At 42.1% G+C, this 25,122-nt stretch overlaps 1 protein-coding gene across 2 annotated transcripts in view; it reads right to left on the minus strand.

Annotated features, from left to right (window-relative positions):
- Positions 1 to 25,122, minus strand: part of LDLRAD4 (low density lipoprotein receptor class A domain containing 4) — a 239,423-nt gene that overhangs the window by 26,574 nt on the left and 187,727 nt on the right. The gene's annotated exons all lie outside the window — the stretch shown is intronic.

The following is a 25,122-nucleotide window of genomic DNA, read 5'->3' on the forward strand; positions in this document are numbered from 1 at the left end:
AAAGCAGAGATGGGCTCCATGCCCCTCTCCCAGCAGGCTGTGACTGGCTCAGCTCAGCTCAGTTCAGCTCAGCTCAGCTCAGTTCAGCTCAGCTCACAGCAGCACTGCTCTCCCCCACACACAGCACAGGCCCCTAGGACATGCTGGCACTGACCATGGAGGGAGACCCACTGCTGCCCATGCCTTTCATGTCTGTAAAACCCATGGACCAGCCTCAAATAAAAAGAAGCCCTAATTCAAAGTCAAAGAGCAAAAGCCAGGAGGGGAAAGAGGCTGAGAGGAGTGGGTCTGCTTGCAGTCACCTATCAAGCTAGCACTGTGAAGAGCCAGGGGGTTAAAAATATTAGGGAGACATATTCTGCTATATATATCCACAGCACACAGCAGGGCCCCTCTCCTGGTTACAGGCTATCCCCACTGTCTGGATTTATTAAACTGTTGTTGACGTTTAGCTTGATACTGCAAGGTCTAAGGTCCCAATCCAAACACAACAGTCAAGCTGGGGGACAGCGATTGTGGACTGCAAATAAATATCCTTTGAGAGTTCCTAGAAGAGCAGAATGAGTTTAAATTATGTGTCAATAGAATGCTTTTGTGCAAGTGGAGTATTAACCAAGTGCAGCACTGTTACCAGCAGAGAGAAGTAATTCAGTACAGATAGCAGATATGGAGCACCTTCAAAATTGCAATCTGATTGTCCTTAAACTATTTTGAAAACAATTAATTCAACAGACCAGACTTCTGAACATGGCTGTTGTGTGGGCATAACCACTCAGTACAGAGCTGCTGCTGAGGCCAATTACCTTCCTGTTGCAAACTCTGTTTTCAAGGACTTTGTAAGATAAAGTTTCTGAGCCAAAGACTGACCTACATACATCATTCCCCAACCTCGTGTTTAAAATGAGAAGCTGGTTTCAGATGAGTGCAGTTTAAAGACTACAAAGAAAGCAGAAAACAAACCAAATTAATATAGTGGCATTAATGCTTCTCCTTTACTCTACTCATACAATTGAACTGTAGATGTTGAGTCTTCAGTTTCTGACGAGCATTAACCCATGACATAAAATAATCGCTTTGGCAAGACTGGGGATTCAGCACACAGACTGGTAACTACCACACTTTACTCCCTCTCTAGCCCAATACCCACCAACTATTATTGTAGAAGTACAGGCACAATGACTGCAAAATGGTTACGGACTTCTGTATCCATAAGTAGCACACCTGATAAGCATCCTCAAGAACATCCTCAGAACAATATTTGGCTCATCACCTATTTATTAAGAATTTATCACAAACTTTTAAATGTGAATCAAGCCCTGTGCCAGAAAGCCCATATAAGCTTCTCTGTCAACAAGAATGGAGGAGCAGCTTCCTGCTAAAATTCCAAGTAGCAGGTTCCACCATGACCTCTGAGCAGGACGGCTGCTCTGGCATCAGGGTTGAAGCTCCTTAAGCAGGCTCTGGCACAGAGTCATAATGCTTCTCCACAGGCCATTACAAGTCTAGCATATTAATGATAAAACCAAGGGCTAGTTAAACTTGGTAACAGGTGAAATTTTATGAAGGACATGTTCACTGATCTGTCTCCTCAGATCATTACTGGGAAAACAAAAGACTCGTTCTGGAACCCACAAGAACAAAACCTGATTTTTTTTATTTTACTGTTAGTAAAGATGTTAATCTCAAGTGTAAAGAAACAGTCATGCTTTGGTGACCAAAACTGCACAGATACTGCTTTCTCAATATGAGTTTTCTCCCTTTTTTTCTCTGATTCTCTGAAGACATTACTCGCTGTGGGCAGGTTCTTGGCCAGTTGTGATACTTTGAAGAGTAAGAGAAAACCCACAGTCTTGAAACTGGACAATAAGGGGGTGTTTCCTCCTGCCTGCAGCCAGCCCCTTGGGGTCACTCACTTGGGGAGCCTGGACAGTGGGTGTGTGTGCAGAGGTGCTTCCCCCTCCCTGCACTGTCAAGCAACTTCAAGGCTTCAAGCAACTGCAGATGCACCCATTGAATGCCCCATGCCCCCACCTCTCAAACTGCCACCACCTGGGGGAAATTTTCACCTCTCTGATTAAATCCTAAGTTTAAGTTTGTCAGGAAAAGATAGAGGAATGGCACCAACCAAAGGAAAGAAAAAGTGCTTTTCTCATAGGCAGTGAACTCAAGTAACTGATTTGCCAGTAGTATGTATCCAGATGTATTATGTTGTGTTTAATGTGATTAGGTGCAAGGAACAAGCAGATGGGAGCACTGTGGAGAGATTAGCAACACAACCCAAAAGTAAAGTTGGTGGAGAGAAGAAGACAGTACTTAAGGCCTCTAAATTAACTCCCTGTTAAAGCTATTCTTTACTCTCCAGTAATACGAAGGATTAGGAAATTCAAGCAGTCCTTCATATGCATAGTTAGTTGCACAGCCTGAGTGATCCCTGTGCCACACATGCAGTGGTTTGTTTTCCTCTGCTGGAAGGAGGGTTCAATCAGGGACACTGAATTATAACATGCTGATTTAAAAGTAATCACCGTTTCAGACCTGACTAGCACTGGCTCTGTTTACACTGGTGAGTGAGAAAATCTACTTATGAATTATCCCCACTGCAGTTCTATTAGTCCTCACGTGTTGGCTCGACATAGGCAATTTACAGTCATCTGCTCCAGCAGGGTTAAATGGTACAGTGAGCATAATGCCCTGGCCCTGCTTACCCTGGAGATCACACTGCTGGTAACTTCGATGCTCCCCTGCCACTGCTGAAAAACAGGTACAGAATTTCCTGGTGCTGATGCTTGAGGAATGAGAACCTCTGGGCAGGGAAAGGCAGCTGTAAACATGAGGAAGATAATCAACCCGGACTATTCAGACCAGGAAAACATCTCTGAAGGGACAAAGTCACCGGGTGTCTGAGAACCAAAATTTCCCACCATTAGGGTGAATATTGTGATACAGTGACTTCCATGTGTATTAGTCCTTGGCTACTGCAATCCTCCATTTAGTTCTGTCCAAAATTAGTGAACAAAAACAGCTGCGCTGAAAATACTGCACCTCCTTCCATCCTTAATTTTGATCACATTCCACAGCTTTTGTCACATTTTGAGCTCAAATCAACTAAGTGTAAAAATGAGCTATTTAAGTAAGAGAAAAGGCAAGAAAGGATCATAATATTGTTTGTTTGGGGTTTTTAAAATTCTGTTATTATTCAGAGCTCTCCCAGCAGTACTTACAGTTAGTACCTGGTACTGGATTCTGTGGAGTCTCTGGTTGCAGCATGACTACCCTGCCTAAGCTCCCTGTGGTTTCCAGGCAATTCCCAGCAAGTACAGGAAAGAATCATCCCTCATTATTAATATTTTTTTTTTTCTGTTCAAAGCAGAAGCTAGAAGAAATGCACTAAGGACCACATTAAAAAGCTGGGAGATCACATCATGCATTATCCTGCCATAGGAATGGATGAAAGTTAAATGAGGGATAGAATCAGCATGGATGCTAGAATGAAGCATATGCAAAAATCCACCTCCAACACAAAACTGAAAGCCCTGTTATTGAAGTATAGGTTGCTAAATAAGCTATTAGTGGTATTTTAGACACACAAAGAACGCTCATTCTTCCACTAAAGAACATACTTCAGTTACAGAGAGTCTCCTGCCAGGTGGATTATTCGCTCCATAAATCTCAATTGCCAGCAAACTCCCTGGCAGCCAGGAAAAGAAAACAACGGGCACTCAACTGCAGGTTAACAGACTATCAAATATTTTAGTACTTTCTGACTAAGGTGTATGCAAAGACTTCAAAAAGCTGGACAGTGCAGAAAGATCACAAGGAAACCCAGCAAACCTGGTCTAAGAGAAAAAAAAAAATCTAAGGGCAAGACAGAGCAGAGATAAGAAGGGAAAGCAGAACCAGGATTACAATACAGTACTAAAAATACAAGTACAATGTGAAGAGCTGTATTTTATTTCTGACATTAATGTAATCAGCTTGTTTAGAGATACAAAGCTCTGCCTCACTGATGGTATTGTCTTGTACCTGAAAGTAAAGGATGAAGACAGAACCTGGAACAAGTATCTGAAGAGATATGAGGAACAAAGGGAATCAACAGAATGCAAAATTTGAGGTCAGTGATGACATAAAAATAATGCTTTTAAAGAACTACAATTCCAATATAAGCTAGTGTTAACATTTAAAAGTGAGCAAAGGAAAGACTTCATTACTGGTAAATGAATCTACATGCAAAACAAAGGAATTTGTTTTCCTTCATCCCGCAGTTTCCTTATCATTTGTCTTGCAGCATTTACATACATGCTGTCTGGATGTGTAATCATAAGGGAAATTAACCCTGGATAACCCCATGCTGCAGCACGTTTACAGAGATTGCTCTAGAGAAAACAACTCTAGGAATAAAATGAGGGATGTTCAAACCATCGGAAATCAAGTGAGTCACAGACACGATAGGTCTGAAGGATGGGAAAAATCTCTTTATGAGAACATGCCATTAAACATTACAATCAAGCATAAAATTGCTCTGCCACAGTATTTTGTTTTATTTGCATTGTTAAATTTCTTCTCCTAACAATAATGGATAGTTTATTGCACTAATGATTTATACAAAAGGAGCTGTGTAAATGCATCCCAAATGGGCGCCTTCTTTCTTAAGAACCACAGACTCAGTTTCCTTCAGCTTGATCGCAGATCAGTGACTCACACAGATTTCACATCTGCCTCAGGATACAATGGCGCAGCTTCTAATGAGGTTTCACGATGGATTAAGCTCCTATGGTGCAAGAGAGGTGTAAAAACTTATGCCAGTTTAAAAAAGCACACTGCATTTCCACAAATTGCCGTGGTGCAACAGCTACAGAGGCTCTGCCATTAGCAACTGTTATCACATTGCTAAGTGCATAACTTCTGGCTTCTGCAAGCCCACTTAAAATAAAATACATGACTGGCATACATTTCGTGTATGTCCATGCACAGAAACACAAATTTTCCCCAATAAATCAATGTAATTGATCACATTGTACGAGTATTTAAATGTGTCTGCAAAACACATTCACCTCATTTGCAGTGCACTCTCAAAAGAGGTGAGGATTGAGATTTTGGTGGGCAAAATGATTTGGATTTGCTCCAGTTTATAACCCTCTTTATGATATAACAGAGTAATCTATTCCCCATTCACAGCATCCCAAAACAGTAAAGTCAATCTCTCTCAAATCAGAAATCAGAAGAGTGACAAAACACATCCCTGTCAGATCCACCTAGATTTTATCTTTCCAGAGTGTCCTTGACCTTTATGTCAAAATTAAGGTATTAATTCATGCTTGATTTCAGCAGCTGAAGCATTAAGAAAATAATTTAATTTAAGGCAAAATCTTGAGAAAGGACAACACTGGGAATAAGAATCAGAATCTAGTCAAGATTTCTTAGGCCAGCAAGAACGAGAATAACTGGAGATAAAAAGGTCATGGGGAAGTATCAGGAAGTTTGTAATGTACTTCTTTTCTGACTAATGGCCTAAGTGAGTGTGTGGGCAATAGGCCTCAAACAGGAGATGTGAGGTGGAAATAGGAGAAGAAGTCCACAGAGAATGTCAGTTGTCAGATGCTTCCTGCAGGTTTTCCATAACCACTTATCGGGAGCCAGTTTTAACGCATCATCACAGGCATTCCTCAGCAAGCAGCAGCGTTTCTGTCACTTCCTTCAGACTGGAAAAGGAGTAAGACTTCCCAAAAATACATCTTCTAGAAAAGAGGAAATTAAGCGAGCAAGCTCAGCACTCAATGGGAATGGGATACCTCACTGTTACTTGTGAAAAGCAGACCTCTGAGTAAACCACCAGCGAAACGACAACCACACTGCAGAAGCTACCAGGATATTTTTACCACAGTAGAATATGTTATCTTTTCATTTTGTAGAAAGGCAATAAAAATTCATAAGATTCATGTTCTGCATTTAAAGAGAAAAGCTTGGTAATACAGCATTCAGACCACATGGTTTTTAACATTACCATGAATGGTCTGAGTTCTTCAGTCTTCTGACATGTTCACAGGGATGGTGTTTACGTTGACTTGTTCATAGTACATCATATCACATTTTAATGATTCAGTTCACTCTGACAAAAGGAAACATCTGCCATAATTTTTTTCTTTCGTGAACTTTATCACAATTAAAAATCTGACGTTTCACCAGCTTGTGTGCCAACTGAGAAGAACGCCAAGTTCGGCACTTCCCGATACATACAAATGAGTGCGGCATGAACAGCTAGTACCAACAGCACCAAGCCATCACTGACTTGTCAGCTCTCACCACAAAAGAGAAGAAAGATCACAGTTTGTGGGCAATAGTTTTATAATCTTGATCTGGTTTCCATATGACAGAGTGCAAGAGAGAGAAAGCAAAAAAAAAAAAAAAAAAAGATAAAAAGAACATTTTGCAGTTCTGTGTGATGACAACATAAGATTTCTATGTCTTGCCCTATTGCAGCCAGAAAAATATTAAAACAGCATGTCAAAACTGGCATCACTTCTAAAAAAATGATTTCCAAACATTGCTTGATGGACAGCACCCTAGCAACTCGATACAAAGCTTAAATCTGCATCTATTTTACATAAAATGAGACCAATCCCACTCAAGGCAATGACAGAATTCTCATTTTCAGCAGAATTAATGTTATCTTCAAACTCAAGCCACTTCTGAGACACTATACATGACAGGAAGGCAGCTTGACCATTTACCATGAGGACCACCAGCCTCTCGTACCCTGTGTATGGGCAGGCTAACTTCTGTATTTTTAGGCAGTTTAAATTACACTGTCATTTCAGGAAGCCAAGAGCCAGGAGCAAAACCAGCAGCCATGCAGTCCTAGCTCGTACGTGGAGTATCAGAAGGAAAGGAAAAATGGCCCTGCATACAGAATATACAAGACTGCATACAAAGTATGCCATAGATGCTTAGGGATCAGAGATGCATCATCTACTAGCTGTGAGATCAGACTGAGTTTCTCTCCTTAACTCTCTCACAGACCTGTTAGTGACCTAAGGCAAGTCCTTTCAGCTCTTCCTGCCTGTCATCTCCATTCTTCTCTTTCTCGGTACCACAGCAGCACCTACGCAGCGCTTCCACGGAGCATGGCCTCACTCACCTCAGCCTTCACACGCTGTCCATTGCCAGTGCCATATGTCATTTGGGCTGCTAAGCCGCTTTTGAAGATGACAAGTGAGCATCAAAATCACAAATATGCATTTTCAAAATCTGCCCAGTGCTAAGTGGATGGGTGCCTTTTCCCAATTAGCAAAAGGCTGGTCCCAAGGGCTGCAATGGTATTTTCCTGTGTGTGGCAGCAAGAAAAAAACCAAAATTTGCTTGAAATCTTACCAGATGCACTGGGAAATGATAGCTAATGCATCTTACAGTTGGTTGGCTGGTATTTTTGGATGGGAGGCTGCATTGCAAACTACTTCATCCTGTATTCCCACTCTGTACAACTGCACATCCGACGTTGTACTGACTCACCGGTAGCATTTTTGTGCAGCCCACTGAAGAGATAACACTACACCCCATTTGGGTGGGGCAAGGCTTTCTGGGTGAACTGACTTGTTGGAGAGGAAGTTTTGAGAGTAAGATACTTGTTTTCAGGGTCACAGAGCAACCATGATCTCCTGTGTGTGCATGCAGAGCAGGAAAAACACATCCACTCCCTCTCACTTCTCCATGTTACCCCATTGGGGCAGCAAAACTACTCATGCTTCACATTTGGTGCAGCCCTAATTTTTAATATAAAATGTGTTTTTTTCATTAGGATTAAGGTAAAGGGCTAACCAAATAAATCCAAGTTCTTATACAGCCTTCAGGGAGAGGGCTAACCTTTGTGCTCAGCCTAGGAGGGGATGCTGCCCACACAGCACACCTTCCAGACTGCCTCCAGGCAAACCCAGGGCGGACAAAGCCTTCTGGAGAAGCAAAGGGCAGAGAGATCTCTCCATCATCCTTTCCACTCTGGGATCAGGGGTCTCTGCCACACTTCTGATCCGCTGGGTTTTAAGTCAAAGCTGCAGAGAATCGGCCTGAGCCAGGCAAGCGTTTTACAGCGCTGCTCTGTGATCCCCTGCCACCGGCGCCGCTTCACGTATTCGTGCAATGACTCCAGAAACAGCCTTGACTGCTCACCCATTAACTGTGAGGTGCGAGTCAGGTTTGCACTGCTGGGAGACAGGCTATTTTTACCACACTTAGGATGTGCTGTCACAACATTAAATCCCAGCTGCAGATTTACCAAAAGCGCTAAGGGGATTTGTCCGGGATTTCAGGATGCCGGCATGCTGATCTGCATAGCAGCTCAGACCAGGCTTTTTGCCATTCATAAGTCCCAGGCGAATGACTCGTGAGAGTGTGCAGCTTGCCAGCACAGCGCATGTCCAGCGAGCACGCGGGGTCTGGGATGCGTCTGACCCCGGAGGCATGTGCTGGCCACCTGCACACGGCATCCCAGCCTCCCCCACACACCGTGTGCCAGACTTCACCGAACACCTGGGTGCATGTGTGCACCCTCTCTTCCGTGCGCCGTGCCTGGGCACACCACACCACGAGGACCACACATGTGGCACGTGGGAAAGGCCTGGCCACACAGCCCCTGCCCTCAGGCAGGGCAGTATTTCCTCCCCGTACATCCCACACCATTCCTGCTTTCTGGTGTCTCAACCAAGTGCAGCACAAACTTGCAATTGCTTCCCTTATAAAGTTTACACCCTGCAACAAGAGCTTCCCAGCCACTTCTGCCCTCCGGGATCCAATCCCCTGGCTGTGGTAGGTACTCAAAAGGGTCTCCTGGGAGAAAGCATTGATGGCTCATGGATAAAGTCTGAGTCTTGGATAAAGTCATGCATAAAGTCTAAATTGCTGTCTGACACTCAGGATGGTGATGCTGAGGTGCTGCCAATACCTTACCTGCCATATTTCCTGCCTTGAAAGCTGCATGTCATCATATTAGCACAGTTTTGCTAAGTGAATTAGAAAAGGCATACCCTTTCCAGAGTTTATCCTGGATTATTTTAGACACACAAAATACCTCGGTGTTAATGCATCTGGTCTCTAGTTTACACACCTAAGGCAGGAAGAAGGGAATTGCTCAAGCCAAAGTTGTGAATATAAGAAGCATCAATCTGTCATACAACCCAAAGTGGCTCTCAGCTTCAATCTATCCTTTTTTGGGCAGAAACAGCTTAGACATTTTGAATTTAAAAACACTCTGGTGATTTTTTCTTTATTTCCTCTCATATTTCTTGCTCTGAAAGCTCAGACTAAGACTTTTTGTTCATTGTAAGTGCCTTACCCAAAGCCAACTTAAACCTGAACACCTCTAAAAATTTTCAGGAAGGTGATTTTCTGTTTTGCTTTGGGGTTTGGTTTTTTTTGTTGTTTTGCTTTTGAGGTTTGGGAATGGGGGAGGGGGGAAGGGTTTAACTCTTAGAGTTAAGAGTTGTGGTTCCCAGTATTAGAGGTTAGAGTTGTGGTTCCCAGTGTTAAATCACAAAATTTTGAAGGTCTGGTCTTCTGCTAAAAAAAATATGCTCTTTTTAATTTTTTTTTAGCACAGTGTGAATTTTTGTCACCTAAAGAACTGAGTCCCACTTTCCAAAATGTTCATCTTTTATCTTTTCTGCTATATTCCGCTGTTTCTCCAGTTAATACTTTAACATCCTGCCTGAAACTGAAGCAGTTTTAGGTTCTGCATTGCCTACACATTTTGTCATTTCTAACACGACAGTTCTGTAACCCGTTTGTTTTCTCAGTGCGTCTTTGAGCATCGCTTGTACTTCACAGTGCAGATGTCTAATGCAGATCAAGGCGGGCACTGCAGCATATTCTGTTCCAAAAGACATCCCCACCTCCTCATTTGTTTTGCAACATGGCTATCAAAGCACTAAATAAATAACATATTAGTTAGCATATATCCATTGTCTTACATATTCTGCATGGTTTATACCATTGTTACCTAATTTCTTTACTTCTGTGGAATACAGAGGTGATGTCTTTATATAAATTGTGGATATGAAACAAGTTAATAACTAAACTAAATAATCAGATCAAAGCCCTTTCTCAAATTTCTGAGGCCAAAATAAATCCCATTTATAACGAAGAACACACACACAAAAAAAAATTGTAGACCACTCTTGCAAACAAATGAAATGTAGGGTAAAGTTTGATCGCAGCTTTTTCTCTGTGAGCCTCTACCCAAATCTGAAACCTGAGTTTTCTCCCTTAAAGCTTACACCCAGAGGCATGGCTCACTGGTCAATGCAATCTTCAGAGTTTCCCATCTTGAACAATTTATTTTCAGGAACAAAGCCTGGAAGAGATCCAAACCCCGCGTGTGGATTGGCAGCAGCTCAGGATGCTGTCTAGGTGTGTCTGGCTTGCCCAACTAACAACTCTTTCCAGTTCCTCCATGCAGAGCATACTTGTGTTTCACCATACTGCAGAAAGCCACCCATAAACATCTATTCCCTCTTTTCTAAAAAGGACACCATTTTCTCCCACTAGATCCCCAGCTCTTTGGGCTGTCAGACACTTTGGGGCTTAGCTGGTGGCTTAGAATTCAACAGCGAATGTACGGTTTAGAATTTACAGCTGGGAAAACAATTTCCTAAAATATCTGTATGAATGCAATGCAGAAATATGCCACATTATAACAGTGAGTATTCTTTCTCAAAATGGAAGTGTTAGATTTCAAGCACAGCCAAGAAACTTCTGAAATTAGTAGCAGGCCTTGCTCAGCACCCTGTGTGGAAAGCAGCCTCTTCTTTCCTGCTCCTCTTGCACCTCCAGGTAGCCCCAGCACAGCAAAGCAAAATTTCTCAGCTGTGCTGTTAAGCCAAACTCCCCTCAACATTGTTATCAGGACAGTGTTTGCCAACCACTACCATCAAACTGTTAAATCCTGAAATGGGTCCATCTGAAGGTTATTTGTATCATAGAATAATTTAGGTTGGAAAAGACCTTTAAGATTATTGATTCCAAACACAAACTAATTTTTCTTGTGCAGAAACACATAGGGAAATAAACACTAATATTAATCTGTTCAAACAGCAAGAAGTCCCCCCCTCCCTCCCCTTCCCCCATGCACGAAGCTGCAAAAATTAAATCCATAAGGACATTTATAAAGCATATCTTATTTCAGGGAGAAAACAAAAGTGACTGACACAGTTATTTGTCAGTGCTGGTAAATAAATTTGCACGGCTTACAATGTTTACCCTGGAGTACAGCTGAAAGATCCATTCGTGCTGCATTAGAAACCCGCCTCAATGACAAACTTCAGCTCCCCGCTCTAGCAAAGCTGATGTATTGACTAGACAGGTAGATATTAGGTGCTCCGACTGTCTGGATGCTATGGAAATCATGCCGCATGCATCTGACCGTTGTCAGCGGCAGAAGACAAGCGCCGGCCTCATTCTTATTCTAGCCAGGAAAAAGGCCTCGTCTGCATTAGCCTTTTTACTGAAAGGCTGCCATATTTGTCAGTTCAGACGCATGTAAGATAAGCTCTTTCCCCGTTATCTAATATTTCACCAGGCAGTGGAAACGAAGGATAAGCAGAACCTAATAGTCTATGTGGGCAGGAGATCTTGAATGCTGTCAAGCTCAGCGCAAGGCCTGGATGCCCTAGACAAGGGGAAGTTTACAGCAGGAGTTAATCACTTCATTTTGAAGAAAAACTCACAGGGATTTGGAGAAATGGCTAGGACTTATCCTGGCTTCGCAGCAAGCAAGGAGACAAGCATAAAACCCTTAGTGCAGCATTATACTCAGGGCCTCTCCCCTCTTGTAATGTAGGTACTGCTTGGCTAGAATTCCAGCCAGTCAAAGGGGATTAAAGAAGGCAGCTGGAAAACTGCTGCTTTTCCTAAGCAGCTGGACAAAACAGAAGGATAGGCAGGGAGAAGCAAAATAAAAAAACCGAAACTCTGCATTCTTGAAATGTCCTGGGCTTATCAGTCCCTTGTACAGCAGCTAGCAGAGATACCAGAAGTACTGCTGCAGTCTGATTTACCTATACTTCTACACTCCAAAACTGTCCAAATTGCATGCAGAGCTGGTAACAACCTGGCAAAGAGATCAGAAAGGCTCTTGCTCAGTCGTAGGACTCCCTGGCAAGCACATATTTTAACAGGCTTTTCTGCTGCATAATGTGAATACAACAGTGCTAAGTGAATTCCGAATAAAATTAAGATAGCCTCTTTCAGAGCTCACAGAGTAAGTCTGGTTTAACAGCATGTCTTCTTAAGTGATACACCATTTCAAATAGTAGTAACTATATGGTCACACTGCTCCCTTTTAATGCACTGACATGAGAATCCAACCATATTTGGTGCAGCCCCAAGTATAAGTTCTACACGTTGTTCTAGTTCACCCTGAATGGTCAAGCTCTGCCCAAACAATTCTGTGGGGTTTTTCTCCACCTGGCAAAAGTGGAGCTTTTGGGCATAACTGTTCAGAGATGCCCTGCCAAAATGTATGCGACAGCCTTTAAGGGAAGGGTTATAACACACGTGTGGGATGTGGTATCCAGCATCCCTCTACTGCCTGTTCCCAATCCACTGCCCACTCTTTAAACCACCACCTAAGTGACACGGTGAGCTGTGTTCTGTGCATGGACCCGTAACGTCAACACTGCACTTAATACCTCATGTGGTCACCAATAATAATTTTGACCCTCCCTGGAATCAACAACGCTTTGGCTGTCAACAGCAACAGTCCCAGGATAGCTGCTGTCAGCAGCACCACACCACGTGTGGCCGCACGTGACAGCAGCTCTGCCGTGTCGCCCACCTGCTCCCACTGTGTGATGATGGGGACTACACAAAGTCACAAGAAACCTATTCCCAGGGAGTCAAGTGCTCCTTGGCGTCAGCACTCGCCGTCCTCACAGAGTAGGCCAACTGGGGGAAGACGCATGTGGCATGTGAGCCTGCAAGGAAAACAAAGCCTAGCCTGCATCTAATTTTAGGCTTGGCAGCCCTAAGGATGTTCTGGGCTGTCTTTATCTTTGGCTTTTCCAACTCCTCTTCCTTTAAGGTCATGCCCTTAAAAGCTGTTGTGCTGCCTCTTGCCCCAGGTCTCTTTCCTTCCCCACATCAGCCCAGTCAGAAGGTGCAGCAGCTTGAAAGCCCTGACCCCCTGTAAGCCTCCCTTTCAGCGAGCTGGCAGGACAGCCATCCAGGAAAAACCTTCCAGCCTGCCGGCTCAGCTGGGATAAAGAAGGGACGATCCCTCATGCTTTATTTCATCACCAGCTGGCTGCAAGGCTTTCTGAATCGCCCTTGTCCTCACGTCAGTCCAGAGTTTCTCTGCCTTTTTTCATGTGAACCTTGCAGTGTACTTTTTCTTTTTTTTAAATTATGTACATTAAGTACTTTGTTTAAGGTAAATGAATCCCAGTTTCATGTTAATAGGAAAGGAATGGGAAGGTACCAGGAGCTGATGCCATAGTCTAGATCTTTGCAGAAATTGTCAGGAGGTACAGGCAGGATAACACCAAGTATCCTCCTGCTCTAAGCAAGCCACAAGCTCCCTGCTGCATCATGTTGATGCTGGACCACTGTCCCCACATGGGAAAGCTGCTCATTCCCCAGGTGCCTCAGCCCAAGGCTGATCCCACCATCTAGGGCCAGCTCCAAATGCCAGCTGCAAGGAGCACGTACACAGCAGCGATGCTGCCAAGCCTGCACTCGCAGCCCCAACATCCAGGAAAGCAGTGCTCCATTTTCAGGGAGTCTAGAAATGCAAAACAGAGAGAAAGGCTAAGGTGGCTTTCCAAAGCATTTTTGTTTCACTCCTAATTGCCTAAAATGGTGCAGGGATTTATTTAAAACCTGGAAGAAAAATATAACCTAAAGGTACCCCTTCATCCTTTACAGCATTCCACCTCTGGCAGTGTTTTCCACCCATGCCCAGAGAATGAAGCAGGTTACCCAGCCTGACACCAGCACTGCATCCCAGCCCCAGGGGCACTGCACAACCTCCTGCCCACCTCTGGTAGGGCTGAACAAAAATACCAGCTTCTGGAGTAAAATGTCTATGGTGCAGCCGTACACCATGTCCTCTTACTTCATATCCCAGCTGCCACTCTGAAGCTTGCATAGAAATGAATAATCCTATTTTCTCTGCTTTTTAAAATATTTTTTTTTTCTAGGGGGAAGGGGGTAACCTTGATTAGATAGATGTCGCTACTTAAAAGCAGACTCTAGCAAGTCCATTCTCGGCTGAAACAACTGGGGCAGAATGGGTCTCTGCTAATGTTTCATTTAGTCATTAAAAATGTGCATTTGTGATTCTAAAAGCTGCTAGAGGCAAAGCACAAAAGAGAGATACATACTCAGATTTACATTCAGTTTCCAGCCAGGGAGACTCAGTGAAACTAAAATTAACATCTCTACCTTTCATACGCATTTCTGGACAAACATATATTGAGTAATAACCACCACTGCTGTACACATTTGAATCCTCTTTCAGCAAAAGCCTAAATGCCTTTTGAAAAACTTAAATAATTTAGCACTGTGATAGTGTGAAGTGTGTTAAGACACTTTTATATACTACTACATCTAGCTCTGGGGTACATCACAGGAGATGTCATCTTAAAGGAGCAACACACAATGGCTTTGGGCAGAAAAACAGTTAACAGACAAAAGGAACAAAAGCACTTGCACTGGATGGGAAAATATCACACAGGAATAATAGATAATCAAATAAAAATAGTACAAACTATACAGTGGAATCTAATTATGACTCACTACAAAGACTTTGGTTTCACATTTAACCCATGCCAGTTAAACAACATCTTGGTACAACTAGTGCATTTTCACCATTTATTTGTATTACTGGAACATAAAAATCCTTCAATCAAGGATCACAACTTCAGTGGCCTGAGCACTGCACAATTAAAAAAAGACAGCCCTAGGATTTTGAGGTCTGGAACTATGACAAAGAAGATTACTTGCTTATGAAAAAGGAGGTGAGATTAAGGCATAAAATGTTCACATCCACTGTAAAAAATTCTGGGTATTCTTAGCTCAACAGCTGCCTAGCAAAAAAAAAAAACTAAAAACCCAAACCTTAAAAAAAAAAACACTAAAAAAACCCTAAAAAAAACCCTAAAAAAACCTAAAAAAAAAAATCCAACCAAAAAGTGGAAGGGGAAAAAAAAAAAAAAAAAAAAAAAAAAAAAACAACACTCCAAGGAAAGCCTTTTTAGGACTTTGACAGCAAATAGTCTTTCCCATGGATCAGTGTAGGAGGCCTTTTACTGAATCACCAAGGCAGTTTTCTGTTGCACTGGGACAATCCCCCATGAAGCCACATGCAGTAAAGGCACAAGCAGACTAAGGGGATTAGAAGGAGAAATTGGCATTATATTTCTGTATTCGAAATTCTTTTTATTCTCTCTTTTTCTGAACAGTAAAAGAAACTGTAAAAACAAGGTTCAGACACTACCTGAAATAAAGCTGTTTCTTATTGCCCTATTACCTAACTTTTAATAGTATTGGTGTCTCAAAAAACAACACACTCTAGGAAATAAGTGAAGGTTTAAAAAACCCAAAAAGACCAACTATAAGTAAATTAATAAGATGGACACACAATTCAGATTCTGTGCCCATAGGCTGGAACCAAGACTCTCCTTCACCACCAGCAACTGGAAAAAACAAATCTTAAAGCTGTTGCATTTTTGTTCTATCACCCAGATTTTGCTTTATTTCTAGGTTATGGGGATCAGAAACAGAAAACTATACCTCCTTTTCCTGTAACAATTTGCAGATTTCACAGCCCATTTCAAAAAACTTCTGGCAGATTTTTTTTCTCTTCCCAGAGCTCCTTGGAGCAGGGAAGCTTTAATAATGTGCTCATGCAATGCCAAGCAAAATACAAAGATGAAAAAAGAAAGGAAAAAAAAAAGAAAAGAATCACCAACAAAATAAGCTTCAATGTTAAAAAGTGGAAAAATAAGTTAGGGTGAAAGTGAGGGGATGAGATGAAACGGGCATGCAGGTGCTCGGAAGCGATGATCCAATGGTCTCTCCTCTGATTTCACAGTTAGGAGCTCCTAGCACACCGCTGCCCTATCTGCAGCATCTCCATGCTAGAAAGGAAAGTTTCCATCTACAACTCATTTATTAAAAAGTGGCTCTTTAGGCTATCATAATACACTAATTTACAGTGCTTAGGTTTACTCTGTGCTTTGTTGCTGAGGAGAGCAGAAAAAAACTTACTGTTCTTCTTCTACAGCGGTTTAAAAGCACAGCGCAATTTCAAGGGCAGATCAAAGTTAGACTAATTATTTCCTTTCTGTATATCCTATAACTAAATGTAACAGGTCACTAGGGAAGGGGGAAACAAAAGATGAATGTATTTGCACACACCAACAGCAAACACCAAGAAACAAGGACATTATTTATATAATAAAAAGATACATAAGGGAAAACATCAAAGCCTATATTAAATATACAAACCCACAAATATATCACCAATGGTGCCTAAATAACTAGGGAAATGAACTGTCTGCTCTCTTCTCCGTATTTCACATTAAACATAACTGCTGAGGTGGTTATATCCTTCAAGAGCCTTTAGTACTACTGATGATGAAGGTTTGATAATTCTAGTATTGCTCACCTGATGTTAATCCCAATACTAAAAAAATACATTGCTATTGTTTTCTGTTGTTTAGAAACATTTGAGTTTACTCAGGCCATACCCAAAAGATTTGTGCTGCAGTCAGGAAGGCTAGAAACATGTTTTACTGTATTTTTTTTAATGAGACTTGACATTCTTATTATACAGTTCCAGGAATCAGAGTTTTAAAATATTCCAGCTATCATGAGAACTGAAGAGTGGTCAAGAACATAATTTGCCTGTAGAAACTTGCAGAAGCAAATAGCTTCTGCTGTGCATTAACTCCTCTCTAGGAAACTTTAACAGGCATATTCCACTTATGTTACTGTTCCTTTGTCCTTTTCTCGGGTTACTTCATCTGCAAGTTGAGAAACTGCAAGCTTTGAGGTAAAAAAAAGCGTGTAACACCCCAGCGTGTAACTCCAGTGTTTTGTCTAGCTGTCAGCAACCGCACAAGCAGTGTCCATGGCCTATCCTTAGCATTCCTACTTCCACCACAGCTTCAAAGAACCAGCAAAAGGTATGATGGCCCTAGCATACAGTGACTCCTCCAGACAGAACAGAACACACAGTGGCATCTGTCAGGGGTCAGGAACTGTCCAACTTCTGTTAAGACCCATTAAATTTTCTACGATTCAGGACAGCTTTTGGTATAGGAGCAATACTGCTCCTTGTTTTGAGATCTTCCCATGAAAAACGTGTTCTTGGACAATACATTTTTCAACACTCAGTGGGTGAAAAAGTTCACTGGAATAGGAGGAGAAAATGATAGGGCCCTTTTCAAGGCATGGAACTGGGGCTCTTCAGGGAAAGCTCTTCTGAACCAAAAGGTGGCACACAGAGAAGGTCCCTAAGCTGGACACAGGTATGGTCATAGCTCCACAAAGCACAGGACTGCAACCAGCAGCTGGGCCTCCAGGAGTGGCAAAGTGTGCAGTCCTGCTGGAATAATACTTTGATATTTATTGTTCTTTTCTTTCACTTCTGGAGCACCAGGAAGGCTGTTGCCTGGCTCACCTCCAGAGAAGGTTTCATGGATCAGGCTGAATGAAGAGAACTACAGCCTGGCATGCAGAGGTCTGAGTGGCACACCTAACTTTCTACAGTTAAAACCAGGAGCAACCCTGGACTCCATCTCTACACACAAGTAAAAGGCCTTTTATTTGCTTGACAGTGCTCTTTATTTTTTCAGTGTGTGCCCTTTACTGTTCTTTGACTAAAGAGTACAGATACAGGCATTTCTCACCCACACAGTACTCAAATGACTTTCAAACTTTTGTGTTAGCTTGTCATTTTTTGGTAGCTTTCACACCCCTATTGAAACAAAACTTAGACAAACCCTGAAAACTAAGGCTCTCTCCAGACATGTCTAGACTCTCAGTTCAACCAGGCACAATATTTCTGAACTCTCTAACCTTTATGGGAGGTGACCAAAGCCAGCTCAGACAGACTAAACTGACACACTGCCAGCTAATACCCTGAACACCTTAAAATGCAAATAGCTCTAATCTTATTAGAAATGATGCAATTCACCCTACTGCAACAGCAAGAGGGGGCAGGGAAGCAAAAATAACGTTCTTAACACAAGCTACAGTTCTCATCAAATAAACAAAATGGTAGAATTTATGAATTACAGCCATTTACAGTTAAAGGAGCCAAAGAATTAGGATTTTTTTTATTATTTTTAAATCCATATCGAGCATGGTAAAAGACTATATCTAGGCTATGCGTGGGAGGTGAAGAACTGCCACCATCTCCCAAAGACATGACTAATACAAGATTTGGTAAGTCAGGATGACAATGCCGTCTTTCCTCATACTATACAACTTGGATGAAAGCAAGTATGTAGGAAGGTAGCTAGAACATGCCAGAGGAGGCTCAAGCTGTACCCAGCCACTATAAGACAGGCATCTCACTAACTCAGATGGAGCAAACAATGTAGAAACAGAAAAAAAGTAGCTCTTTGCAAGGCAGAACTGTCATGCTCTCCTCCCTCCTACCTCCATTGTGGGACAGCAGGAAACTTGCACCATACAATGGAGGAGCTGGGCAGCTGTGAGCCAGTTCTACTTGGAAGAGGGATTGTACCACTGATGTGGTGAGCCTTCCACACCACCTGATTAAAATTGCCTAAGCCCTGCTCATTTACAACCTGTTAAAGTAGAGTCTTGATTTCTGAACATAAGATAAATTACAACTGGTGAAAAGTTCCTTTTTCTGACAGGCTACTTGTATCCAGTACCCTGGAAAAGTAATGCTGCCTTGGATTTCTGCATGCTCTTCTGGCAAAGAATTTCCAGATTCCTCCCAAAGACTTCCAAGTCCTGAAATCGTGCCTCAGTGGAAAAACCTCAAGTGAGGCTGCCCAACTTGAAGCTCATGATAGATCACATTTCCAGATACTGAATTCACTTCTTTTCTAGGAGCAGAAAGGTATGACCAGCCAGGGTAATTAAAGTATAAAAAAAGGACACTGATAATGAACTGGTTTCTGCCATGCCATATCAGCCAACAAGCTGTGCTGCAGTAGCACAAAAGCCTTTCAGCCATACTAACAAGCAAAGGCACATGGGAGAAAAGACTGCTGGAGTTTTGGAAGCTATTTGCTGTGGTAATCTGCAACTGGTGTAGAGCAGCATGTAGAGAAGGAGTGTGGCAACTTGACAGAAAGCGAGTAGCAAGCTGCTTCTCTTTTATTGCGGCTTTGCTCAGCTGGGTTGCCTTATGCAACCACCACAGGAGCAAATTCACCATGGGAAGCGAGAGAAAAAAAAGATTGATTTATCTTAAGCCCTGTAGAGCTCCATTCTCAGTTTTGCAAAGAGTGCAGCCCCAAAGCACAGATCCTATCACATGAAAAACCCGCCAAAAATAAAAACTCCAGTAATTCTCTAAACTCTAGGGAATCATCAAACATAGTTTGTCTCCAGATCGTGGATTACTGTTAAATTAGGACAAATCTCTTTTCAAGTGACATCTCAAAGTAAAACAAAACCAGCCATACCACTGAAACTAAATGAACCAAAAGCCCTACAGCCTCCTCTTGCAACCAGACACATATATATCCATGTTTCTGTCTGTTTCTGTCCGATGATAAGAGCATAAATATGAACCTATTCTCAGACAAGCATTCCTATGGCATTAAGAAATTTGCTAACCAGTCTTCCATACTGAAACCCCTGGTTTAAGTCAGGTCACAAAAGAAAGGATGGAACCGTCTTTGTAAGCAAGCTGGGTTTTGCTACTCCTTTGATGGATTTGAGATTAGGGATCTGGTGACAGTCTGGCAGTCATCAAATAAAAGACCAGCAGGAATGTCAGCAATTAAGGGAAACCTGTGAGGAACAGGCAAGATCTAGAAAAAATCCTCAGTAATGAGAGTAAAGTTTGCCTGTGCCATGCTAGCTGGAAAACAATTCTCTGCAGTGACTGGTGGTCTTGTAAAGGGAGTTTAAAAACCTGTGGACAGCCCAATGAGTGCTGTCTCTCAAGTTGCACTGGGTCACAAAATCCATCAGTTTCATTAATAAAAAATGAAAAATGAAATTTTGCCAATCTGGGGCACTTTGAGCAAACCCTACTCCATGGTTTGTTATTCCTGCTTACGTAAGGGCCCAGCTGATGAGAACTGCAGCTCTGCAGAGAAAGTTGCATGGCTACTGCTAGTTCAGTGCTAGCAATCTCAGACTACTCAGTCTCCAAATTACTGCTGAGTGTCATTAAAGTCTCAAAATAAGCCATCATTCCTATTACCACTTTGATTGCTTAACTTTTTCCCACAGGATCTGAGCATTGACTTGGAACATTCTGGGTCTTCATGTTGGTTTTAGTCTCAGAATGAGTTGGGCAAACAAAATGTGAAATCTGAGTGAACAGTGGATCACTGGGACAGCAAGATAGGGGTTTCAGGATTTTCTTCACAGCCTTGAAGACGCCACAGAATTCAAGGACTCAAATGGCAACAATGTTGGAACAGGATAGAGTAAAAAACGATGGGCAGGAGGGCTTCCAGTTACAAGCCCCACCTTTAAATTGCTAGAAAGACAGGTCAGTCATTCCAAGTCAAGAACCTAAGACCCCTAGTGCAGAGCTTCTCCCAAGGAAAGCATTTTGCTTATGTCTTTTGCTCCTGTTCTTTGGCTTTGGCCCCAGTACAGCGCTGCTGACTATCTAACTCCCATAATCTGGCATGTAGAGACAGGAAATTGGAGAGGCACCACACTATTGGGAGCAGAAGTTGTGCCAGCACAGCGACAAAGAAGTAGGAGATGAGAGATCTCTTCTGTAATGCCCCATGAACACGCTCAGCAAATCCATGTAGACTACCACCTTTGTGCCTCAGAGAAGGAAAAATATCGCCCAAAAAACAAAAAAAAAAACAAAAACAAAAAACCAAAAAAACCACAAAAAAAACAAAAAAAAAAAAAAAAAAACAAAAAAAAAAAAAAAAAAACAACAATCTGAGTACTGAAAGAGGAATTGGGAAGTTGTGTATCATTTTCCTTCATGCTGCTAGTTCATTGAGGTTACTGAGTGCAGGGGAGGGATGGTAGATTGACCACAACCGTTCTGCATGGCATGCACTGCTGCATGTCAAAGACACAGCATCAGAAAAACAACAGGAACCACAACAACCTTTAAGAGTTTAACCGTGCTTCAACTGCTAGACCTCCACCTTTGAAACCTGCCAGGGATGGCAAAATGCAGAGGAACCACAGTGACCACAACATGAGGTCGAAGAGAGATCCAGGCCCTTAGAAGACATTTGTGATACAAAATAACTTTTTTCACCCATTCAGGCCACTTTCCTGGCTCACCTTGCCAGCACCGATGAAAGCTGCACAAGTCATTCTGATGCATACAGTACACGCTGCAGCATTCACTGCCCATGAACTGGCACGGCCCTGCCCAGAGCCATGGAATCCTTCAGGCTGGAGTGGTCCTGGGAGGTGCCTCATATGATACTATGCCCAAAGCCAGGTCAGCACTAGAGTCCAGATCAGGTTGCAATTCATATTCTGCTGGGCAGATCGACTGTTAAAAAATACCCTTTAATTCACCACGACAAGAAGGGAACTCCACTAACTTAAATGAATCCACTTTTAAAAAGGCATTAAATTGGTATTGTTTGGGTCTAAGTAAGGCCAGCAAGGGTTTCTGAAAACAGGACATCTTGATCACTGAAAATACCTCTATCATGAGAGCACTTTGACAGAGTTCATGAAGTTATGTGGGTCACTGTCTCTTACCCTTACACAGGCTACATGTGCAAAGAAGCCCTCAGACAATACACTTTAGACCTGTCTCATGGAAGAAACAAGCTACACCAGCAGAATTTTTTTTTTCAATAATTTCATTTCTCTTCCAGGTTCTGCTGGCCCAGCTGAATATGCTAGGAGAGTGATTTACGCACAACCCTTGCTGATGTACCATTTTCTAGTGCAAACTAAGCTGCAGTCATTAACTAAAAGAGAACTTCAGGGTACAACAAGTTTAAAGGAGCTTCTCAATCAGTTCAAAAATACATGCCAAGCAATTAATTTTCAGAAGTATAACAAACAAGTCACTGATAAACACACAGTGTGGGTATTATGACTACAAGCTGATGTGATACCTTAAAAACTCTCCAGGTAATATAAATTCATGTTTTCAAGTGCACCAGCACTGTAACAGCTCTGCTTACAGCCCACAAGCTTCTAGGGACAAAACAGTAAATAGGCACATTTTCTCTTTATTTAATTTAAACAGAAAAGTTCTCAGATCAGTCAATGAGTTATGTTTTGTGCTACCAAGGTAAGTGACTCTCCAAACACACTAGGTTCAAAGCTGCAGCTTCCTCCTACACGTGGGATTCCTGAAACCTTTCTGGAGTACTACATTTTTTTAGGAAATAATTACATATGCTTTCATTATTTTACTTACTCTGCTCTGTTCTGGTTCCAGAGGGTTTGTTTTCCCTTGCCCCGAATGATCCATTGCCACTTACACAAGCTAAAATTACACATAGCTGGCACATACACTGAGAAATATGAAGAATAATTTTTAAAGTGATTTGCTTTTAAAGGCAAACCAGCAGTTACTAATCGGTTGACCTATTTCTACTCTAATTTACCACACTTAAAACACACAACCCAAAAAACCCTCTACAGAAATGAAAAAACACCTCAAAACTTAAATGGGCTAGAGAAAGAGGTAAAGATGCCATTACCTACTAAATTTCTTAGGGGAATAGAAGAAAAGCTCAGGGAAACAATCCAGGTCATGAGGATGGTATTTCCAATTTTTTTAAAGCTGCAATGCAACATTCCCAAGTTGAGTAAAACCTGCTCCCTGCCCTCATGGCAACCCCACCACAGAAATGCCAGTGGCCAGCTATCTTCTGTTCCAGTTCTTCATGTCCCACACCTTCAAACCAGGGACTGACTCTTCCAACTAAGCACGAAGCTTCCCACATGTCTGAAGGAAGACTAGCAGGACTAAAGACATTGCTTACAAAACACATCCCTATGGGTATTAGCAAAAGAGTCTGTTTTACTGGTATCATTATTTTCACCTATTTGTGAAAATATTTGGCCTTTCCTTTTTTTTTTTTTTTGTGTGTGTGTTTTGGGTTGGTGGTTTTTTGTTTGGGTTTTTTTTTTTGGGGGTTTTTTTTCTTTTTTTTTTTTTTTTTTTTTGGTTTTGGGTATTTTCTGTGGGGTTTTTTTTTTAATTCCTCCTCCTTGAGCAGGCCATAGAAAATGCCTGATCAGTTTCCCTCTTCTTTACTGGCATAGATCCCGGTCCCAGTGCTGGGGCTGGCAAAATGCCTGCTGCTTCCAGTGGGAAGAGGATCAGGCCCAGTCCTGCAGATGTTACTCATGCAAGTAACTCAGCTCCACCCTTCATTTCTCACATCGGCTCCATGCTCTGCTGCTTAAAAAACAGGGACAAACTTATGCCTCAAAGCTCTCTGTTCTGATGATAACATCCAGCATTTCACACCTGGGACTGCCAACACCAGCCCATTTGCAAGCAGATTTTGGTGGGAGCCACACGCCATCATGGTTATTTGTAAAGGACCATTGCTCTCCTGGTCTGTGGGAAGGTAGAAAGTCAACAAAACCATCTCAAATGCCACAGCATTTGCTCACTCTTTTAGAAATCCCAGTCCCTGCAGTCATGTTTCTTCTTGAGACACTTGGATTTCTTTTAAAAACAGAACTTTCCGGGTTCCCATAATTGCAGAGAATAGCCTGAAAATCTGGCTTCAGAGTTTCCCAAGAGAAAATAAAAAGGCAGTAAACAAATAAAAAGAACTGGAAGTTTCTCTTGGTCAAATGTAATTTGTTGATTTTTCTTAACATCACTATTTTAAGCAATTCTCTCTCTTTTTTTTTTAATGTCTTAGCAAATTATTTTTGAATGCTTTAGAATGGCAATTTGCTCTGAGCTAAATCCTGATTCAGACTGTCATCACTGAATAGTGAAAAAATGTTTCTTCACCTGTTTGTCAGCATTATCCAACAATAATTAATTATATTTTTTATATATTCTTTTATAGTAATGCTTTAAACTGCTTTATTGGATTAGAGCCATACTTGGGAAACAAACTCCATTCTCAGTCTAGAAAGTCCTCAAGGCAAGTAAGAGACTTGGATCTTATTTTATGCTTATGAAGCTGGTGTAGGAATTGTAAATATATACCTGTGAGACACTCTAGATTGGGGAAGAAAAGCTGACTGCTGCCCCTCACAACTGGACAATCTACAAATCACTATGTAATTGGGCTTTAGTTGCTGACCTGTGAAATGTGCATTATTTCAGTATTACCAACTCAAATAAAATGATGCTCATTAGAAAAATGTTTGGCTTGCATTATTTGAATACTTGAAACTGCTCTTCCCTAAGCAGAACTGAAAAAGCAAACAGGGATATATTTTATTTTCATATGTATGCCTACACACACAAGCAGGGTTGTTTTTTTTCGAATCACACTTGTGCCTTTAGGAGAGCAAGAAGTGCAGCTTGGACAACTGCAGATGTCTAAGAAACTATTACAACGTGTAAGGAAAGAAAGAAGTGAATTGTATTTGGTTAATGTCTACGTATTTTACGCACGTGGGTGCAAGAACACATTAGCTGTAACCCCCACTTTGCATTGTTGATCTAAAAAAAAAAAAAATACAGAGAGAAGAATGAGACTTTCAGTGCAGCTGGGTCAGCCCGTACCATGGGACTGGTATCTGGCACTGGCATGGCCCAGCTGCACAAAGTATCTCATGCCAGTGTCACAACCCAGCTGCTACAAGCGAGGGCTATTGTGCAGTGGTCGCAATCTTGAGCAACAGCCTGCTGGGGCTGGACACACGCAGCCCTGTCCTGCCCCCGCCACCTGGAACCACGCCTGCCTGAGAAAAGTTCCTGCTCCCAGACTGGTACTGACTAGGACTTCCATGCTCCCAGAATTTATGGCCCTCTACACTCTG

Source organism: Vidua chalybeata, chromosome 1 (assembly GCF_026979565.1).
Source record: "Vidua chalybeata isolate OUT-0048 chromosome 1, bVidCha1 merged haplotype, whole genome shotgun sequence".
In the NCBI taxonomy this organism is placed as follows: domain Eukaryota; kingdom Metazoa; phylum Chordata; class Aves; order Passeriformes; family Viduidae; genus Vidua; species Vidua chalybeata.